The sequence below is a fragment of the Chrysochloris asiatica genome, unplaced genomic scaffold, assembly GCF_000296735.1.
Source record: "Chrysochloris asiatica unplaced genomic scaffold, ChrAsi1.0 scaffold00272, whole genome shotgun sequence".
NCBI lineage: Eukaryota > Metazoa > Chordata > Mammalia > Afrosoricida > Chrysochloridae > Chrysochloris > Chrysochloris asiatica.
This window is the reverse complement of record NW_006408790.1, coordinates 3451220-3459433: the sequence shown is the minus strand read 5'-3', so window position 1 is coordinate 3459433 and position 8214 is coordinate 3451220.

Below are 8214 nucleotides of genomic sequence, written 5' to 3'. Positions count from 1 at the left end.
CTGTCTGCCCTCTCTGCTGTCTGCCCTCTCTGCTGTCTGCCCTCTGCCTTCTCCCTCCTTTCTCTTGCTCTCTGCCAGCCCAGCCCAACAAGTCTTTATTTTTTATACTTAAAACTACACAGTACATGCATTGACACTTTTATCATTTTTTGAATTATTACACAATTAGTCACAACATTCTTGCACCTGGTCATTAGACAACCTTGACACAAATACTTCTGTGATGTTCAGACTGACCTTCATCTCCTTTCCCAGTATGAGATAAACTGTTTCTACTAAAAGATTACAAACTTTCTATCCTACATAATGTTCTATTATTTTCATAATAAAGGTATTCATTAAATCGCTTAGAAGCTATGTGGCATAAAGCCCAACTTGGCTACTTGCTGCAAGAAGTGTAGATTATTAAGTCAAAACTATCCTTCACTTAAGTTCATTATTGTCTGCTTGTTTACGCAGGTGTCTGTATGTAGGGGTTTGAGACTTCTAGCTAGTGACTGATTGTGGTGAGGTCTATGGGGGTAGGTCAGCTTGGCTTTAATTTGCTATCTGCTTTTGTGGTCTCACATATGCAGTTACTTAGGTTTTCTAATGAAAGGGAGTAATTTACACAATTCTGTTTGTATCCAATCCATCAAAGCTGAAAGCAATTGCTGCTAAGCTAGTTTTTCCTAAGGTTTGTAAAATTCATAGTGAAAGGCTATGAATATTGCCATATTATATATTTTCACAAGTAAATTTAATATTACTCTAAAGAGAAGGTAGAAAGCAACTTCTGAGAGCCATCTGTCTTGCAAGATGACTCCACTATTTGCCGGAACTGTGTCAAGCAGCAAATCGAAGCTGTCCTCTACCCTCAACCGCTCCCAGCATTTAGCTTCAGCCTGAACTCACATATGAGTAATTGATGGTCTGTTACAATTGGTCCCTGGCATTGGTTCTGCTGGTGATATTGAGCGTCTCCATCGTCTCTTCTCACAGGTGCAGTTGATTTGACTCCCTGTATTCTATGTGGTGAAGTCCTCGTGTCTAGTCACTATTTATGTTGCTGAAAAGACACATTTTTGATGAATAAGTATCGTAAAATTCTGTCATGTGATTTCCAGCATAATTTCTATCACCAAGACTGAGCTATTCCAACTACCAATCTTTCTTTCCAAACTTTGCATTCCAAGCAATAATAATTATTAATGCATCTTGATTGCATATTTGGTCATTTTCAGGCTGAATAAGTTTGTAGAATTCTTCAATTTTATCATCACTGACGTTAGTGGTCTGTGCATACATTTGAATAATAGTTATATTAATTGGTCTTTCTTGTAGGCATATGGGTATTATTCTATTACATATAGACTTGTATTTCAAGATAGATTTTGAAATCATCTTTTTAATGATGAATGCAACACCATTTCAATTTTTTCAATACTTAAATGTACACTATTTTAGGGTATTAAATGCAATACACATACTTTAACTGATTTAAATAGTATCGTTTGTTTTATATGTTGTTGCTAAGTGCCACTGAGTCGGTGCCAACTCATAGTCACCCTGTATAGGGTTTCCAAGGAGTGACTGGTGAGTTTGAACTGTCAACCTGGTGGTGCAAATCAACCTTGTGGTCCTGCATTTGTCCTACAGTACCACATCAGGACTCCTTTGTTTTATATACTAGATCCCAAATTTCTATTTGTGTTTGGCCCTGGGAATATAGGTTGCTCATTATCTGTTGTTGTTATTAAGTGCCGTTGAGTCGGTTCCGACCCATAGCGACCCTGGATAAGGTTTCCAAGGAGCAGCTGGTGAGCTTGAACCACCGACCATGCAGTTCAAATGGCTTTGCAGCCCGGCACATTAACCCACAGCGCCACACCAGGACCCCTGTTCATCATATGTTGTTATGTGCCGTGGAGTCGGTTCCGACCCATAGTGACCCTATACAAGGTTTCTGAGGCCGTAAATCTTTATGGGAGCAGAAAGCCACATCTTTCTCCCATGGAACACCTGGTAGTTTCGAACTGCTGACTTTGAGGTTGGCAGCCCGACTCGTAACACTACACTACCAGAGCTCCTTATAGATGTATATAATTTCTATGAGGAAGAAATAAATTCATTGTTTGCATAGTGTAGTTTAAGGTCGTTCATTACCTGGAGAGGCAGAGGCGCCAATGCCTGGCTGCTGGGTGGGCAAGTGGCCATGCCTCTGGCTACGAGGAGGGGACCGGAACAAGAGAAGCGTAGCTCTTTTCTGACAGTTTGTACCCTGTACCTGCAGGCACTAGAAATCTCTGCTGCTCACCTGTGAGATGGAGCCACACAGTGGCAGCAACGGGCTCAAGCATGGAAGTAGCTGTGAGGTATTGCAGGAGCAGACAGCATTTCCTTTTGTTGTGCACAGAGTGGCTGGAAGTCCAAACAGAACTGATGGCACCTAACACCAACAGCCCTGGACACTGGCCTTTCACCATAGGGTCCTTGTAATGTCTGGCCCCTTCAATGACTCTGTCTGAGTTACCCCAGATGGCCCTTGACAGGGCTTCTCTCCTTGCAGCCCTGCCTCCCTCTGAGCCCCCATCTACTGTGTAGGTGTAACAACTGGTTCTGGGGTTGGTTACCTGCTCAGCATCCTACCGGCAACTCCAGGCCCCTGATGTCTCCAGAGGCCCCAGGACACAGGGATCCTGATACATCTCAGAGTCAGCAGGCCTGGGCTCCTCTGTCCAGCCCGACAGCCCTGCTCCCTCAATCAGCCCTGCCCAGTGCACTGATCCCTGGGCAGCTGTTCCCATGGTGGCTGTAACTCAGATCCTGCTGCAGTTTCTTCTGTCCGGTGCAGTTTCTAAGGACTGGGACCTGCAGAGAATGGGAGATCCAAGTGTAGGGACGTGTGGGCTGCGTGGCTGTCTAGGGGTCAAGACGTTGAGTGGAGAGACTCCAAGACCAGAGGTCACAGTGAGAGAAGAGGGCAACAGGACTGGGAGAACAGGGAAGTGAGGGCTGCCAAGCTGAGGGTGATCTTTCACCCCGAAAAATATTCACACTAGCACCAAAAATAAATGGAAAGGTGATAGAATCATGAGGTAACAGCCTGAATGGCTCAAGGTACCCTTGTCACGGCTGTGAAAGGAAGTCATAGGTCAAATCTAGGTCTAGCGTATAAGTGGGGGTACCCCCAAAATGATAGGACTTGCTGCATTCCCTAGCCTCAGGGAGGGAACCCGCCTCACAGTATGAGTTTATCAGCTACCGTCCGAGCCATGTGTTTGCAGTTGCTGAAGCAGCTTTTAAAATACACTGTCCTTCCCAAGAAACACAACCATCAAAACAAAACAAAAATAAACAAGGAAAAGATGCTTGGACTTCTGCTTGGTCCTGCCAAATGACCCTCTCAAGGCCATTGGATGCTGGGAATCTCTGAGGCCCACAGTTGGCTGCAGTTCCCATAAGTGGCCAGCAGGTGGCAGTCCAGGCTCAGCCAGAAAGGAAACTTTCGGTGGCTCTAGGAGAGCCGGTTCTATCCTGAAATGTCCTAATGTTAACTTCCACTCTTTCCTTCTCAAGGTCGTGCTTTTAGGTTCTTCGGTGATAGGGACAGAAATAAGAAACCTGCTGCCCTTTATACCCAAATCTAAGATGACATTCAAGTCTTCTAACCTGATGACTGAGGTGCGGTATCTCAGAAATGAATGTATGCTTTGGTCGGAGGGTAAGTAGGTAGTTCAGTTTTTATCCAATCTGTCGGCAGAATGGGTGATTCCTTTAACCGTCTTAATATTCTGTTTTTAGGCAGAACCTCATTCATTCTTCACGCCTTGCAGGGTGTTCGCATCAGGATAACAAAGATGCAGCCCAGTAGGTCTGGAGCTTTGCTTGGTGCTGTGGTTGACAGGCAGGATGAGCATGAACATGCTGAGTATCAGACTTGGAAGATGTCAGGCAGGTTCCTAGCAGGAGAACCCTAGTGAAACCCTCCGGGTCCCAGGACTCAGTAGAAGGTAGTGCCCGAGTCCTCATTGCATATCAGGACAAACCCAGGCTTGGTGTGTGTGTGTGCATCAGGGAATGGGGGAGAAGCTTCCAGCCAGGCTCCACAGAATCACCTGGCTTAGGAAGCCGACACTAAGCAATGCCTCGGACTCCTGCCTGGGGCAGTGGTCTTGAAAGTCAGGATTATGGTGGTGGTTTTGGTCACTGGAAACTGCCACAGCAAATGTGACCACCAATGTGGGTTCCCAGAGGATGTGTCGAGGCAGCCAGTGAAGAGTCAGGAGCCCAGGGCATAAAGGACGAGGGAGGTGAGCAGACACACCCAAGAGTCCAGTTACTGACCTTGACAATGTGGGTGTTTTGTTGCTGCACAAAGACTTCAGGGAGTAGAGCTCTGTTGGCCAGCATTGTACACTTGGAGTCTTCAAGTCGAGATAGGCAGCAATCTCACACTGGTGAGTACTGAGCATTTGAACACTTAACACATGGGATTGCAGCTGGTGTAAAACAGCAGAAATGTCTCAGATTCAGTTTTTCTAAGCTTCGCAGAACCAGATTACAGTCCCATTGGATAGGTAGGATGTGTGGGTACTCATAGGCAGAGCTCGAGAAATGTTCCCATGCAGAACTTAAGGGTTACCCTACCCACGCCCCGATGGTGTTATGGGAAAAGTCCTGTTTTCAACTTTAGTGTACATGGAAACATGTATCTTGCTGTATTACACAAGACTGGTAGCCTTGCAGATACATAACCAGGAATGCCCCCTGCTTATGTCTTGGACCAGTAGACTTTCCCTGCCTTCTGAAATTAATTGGGTTTTGGAAAGCATATCTTGACAATTTGCTGATATGTTGGAATCTGTGTTGATGTTTTAGGTGCAGTAATTGCATGTGACTTGTAGGGAATTGTCCTTTTTGTTTCTCAGAGCTGCATTCCGAGGTGTGTGGGAGTGAAACAGCGTGAGTTCTGTAGTCTCTCGATAGAAAGCACACGTTGAAGTACACAGAACAAACTTTTAGTCATTGTTAAATCTGTGTGTTCATATTCACTATGCCGGTCTCTCTGTTGTCTTTTGACATTTTTTTTGTATTAAGTCAAGAGAGAAGAAAAGAAAAACTTTACCGAAGGAAAATTCTCCCAAGTAGAAAATTAATGAATTATCTTTAGTTTTAGTGGGATAATATATATTCATTTCTTATTCCTCAAAAAAAAAAAAAAAAATCCCTAGTTAAGTTGGACCAACATACAATCCTAATAAAAAGATGAAGAATATGTGTTAATGCTAGTGTGATGGAGTTCTGGTGTGATGCTGTGGGCTAATGCGCTGGACTGCAGGGTCAGTTTGAACTGCAAGTTCACCAGAAGCTCCTTGGAAACCCTATACAGGGTCACTATGAGCCGGAACCAACTTGACAGTACTTAACAACAGTGTTGGTAATCTGAGATGGGAGGTGTTTCCTTCATTAATTTATGGCGGCAGTGGCAGTGACACACTTGTACAATTCTTTTCTGTCATTGACAGGGAATTTCTTGGTGCCACCAATCTCCTGTGGAGGGTAAAGGCCAATTTTGCAATGTGGTTTGTGCATTTCTGTGCTGAAGGCTGACTCAGCATCATACTTCTAGTCTAGCCCTTCTAGCCCTCTGAGTTACCTGTTGTTATTGTTGCTGTGAAGTGCCATCGAGTCGATTTTGACTCATAGCAACCCTGTATAAGGGTTCTGAGGAGCGGCTGGTGAGCTTGAACCGCCGACCTTGCAGTTCAAACTGACTTTGCCATCCAGTGCATTAACCCGTAGCACCACACCAAGACTCTTCTAAGTGATCTAGTACCTCTTATTTGAAAAAAAAAAAAAGTAGAAGAATTATTGTACAATTTAAATGGATTGAGACATGGTTGGAATCGGGAAAAAGGGAGAAATAATGTTAAGATGCTTGGCTGTCTACTGAATCTTGGTATTCATTGCATTACATTATAAAATAGACACTGGAAGGGGAGAGAAAGGAAAATCCTGAAATATCCCCATAAAAAGCTTGTAAATCCGTCTTCTGCGTATAACGGATTGGAATACCTAAAATGGGGATACAACAAGCCCAGTGAAGGAGGCTGCCTGCGGAGCCTCTGCATTACGTAAGACTATAGGTGGAATCCTGAACCACATCCAGAACAGTCGTTGGAGAAGGATGTCATGCTGGGTAGGGTGGAGGGTCAGAGAAAAAGAGGAAGACCCCCAACGAGATGGATCAGCCAGGTGGCATCATTGATGGACTCAAGTGTGGCAGCGGTAGTGAGGTTGGCCCAGGATCGAACATTGTTTCGTTCTGCTGTGCATGGGGTCGCTATGAGTCGGTTCCGACTCGATGGCACCTGACAACAACAACAACAACAGAGAACAGGTCATTCCTGAACACCTATCTACTGCTTGACTGAAATTGAGCCATGAGGGTGAGTTCAGTTCTAGACCTGAATGGGGACAGAGTCACAGTCTTGGGTTCCTCCAGTGTCTTTCTGACCAGTATGCCTGTTTTGTTTTGTTTTGTCTTAATAATTTGAGTTTTCTCCCACTCTATCCAGGACTTTCTGATGTGATCCAATTTAGAACAGTTGGCAGTGGTAGCCAGGCACCATCTCCTTCTGGTCTCAAGGTCCTTGGAGACTGAGGTTTCTGTATTCCATCAGTCCATTCGACTAATGGATTCCAAGTGTCCCACAAACAGCTGCACCTTTGATGGCCTCTCCGGAGCTTTATGATCCCAGTAGCTATTGACCAGAGCAGGGTGTAGAACACTGCCTGTGGACTACGTCATGCCAACTGACCATGGTGTCCTGAGCCCCCGGTCCAATAACTCATTCCCTCAAGATGTTTGGTGATGTTGAAGAAGTTTTCATACTTTTGCCCCCATATGCTCCACCACATTCTTGGATATGTTTGCAGCAAAGGCAAATATCTGGTAGCCACAATTGAAACATCTCCAGGTGAAGAAATCCTGGAGTAATAGCTACCCAGGAAAGGAAGGCGCTTTGCTGTCAAGTTGATGCTGATTCGTGACAACCAATGCATTACAGAGTAGCTTTGAGCTCCGTGGGGTTGGTGTGAGGGTTATTTTGGGCAGTAGTTCCTGGGCAAGCAGCTATACAGGTCTTTCCTTGCTGTGCTCCTGGGTGGGTTCAAATTGTAGCCCTGTGGTATTGTGGGAGCAAGTCTTTTGTGCTGCCCAAAAACCAATCACCAAGTGGAGATGCTATTGTTGTTATCGGCTGCTGTCGAGTCAGTTCAGACTCATAGCAACCCTCCCTCCATAAGGTTTCTGAGGAGCGGCTGGTGGATTTGAACCACCAACATTGTGATTAGCAGTCCAGTGCTTATCCTACAGCATCACACCAGAACTCCAGTGAATATAGTTGTTGTAGTTGTTAATTGCTGCCAAGTCGGTTCAGACTCATAGCAACCCTGTATAGGGTTTCTGAGGAGCAGCTATCAGTCTGACCCACCGATCTCGTGGTCCACATGGATCTTGCGGTCCAGTGCTTTATCCCACAGCACCACACCAGGACTCCTGTGGGTGATCCTGCTGGCATTTAAAATATTAGTGGCAAACTTTCAGCATCACAGCACCATGCAATGGCTGTGGTAGAGGGTTTCAAGAAGTTCATTATCTTTTCTTTCCAGTTTCCCAAAAACTTGTTGAAGCCTATTTGTGTATGTTGTTATCAGCTGCCCTTATGCGGGTTCTCACTCACAGTGACCTATGTCCAACAGAAGGAAACTCTGTGCACTCCTGTATCACTCTCACAGCCTTTGCTGTATTTGCGTCTGTTGTTATGGCTACTGTGTGAGCCCATCTTGTTGAGAGTCTTCTTCATTTTCATTGATCCTCTACTGTACCAAGCTTGATGTCTTTCTCAAGGGACCAGTTCTTCCTGATAACCTATCCAAAGTAAAAGAGACAGTCTTAGCCTCCTCACTTCTACACAGTACTTCTTCTAAGACACATTTGTTCATTCTCTGGCAGATCGTTGTAGATTCAATTTGTCACTAACACCATAATTAAAAGGCATCAATTCTTGTTTGCTTTTCTTCAGTCATTGTCCAGCTTTCACATACATATACGATGGTTGGAAAAATGCCCTGGATTCTGTCAGGCACACCTAGTCCGTAAAGTGACTGGAGCTGTACTGGGGTGTACTGGGAGTGAGGGGGCTGTATGTGGGGTGGACTGAGAGTGAG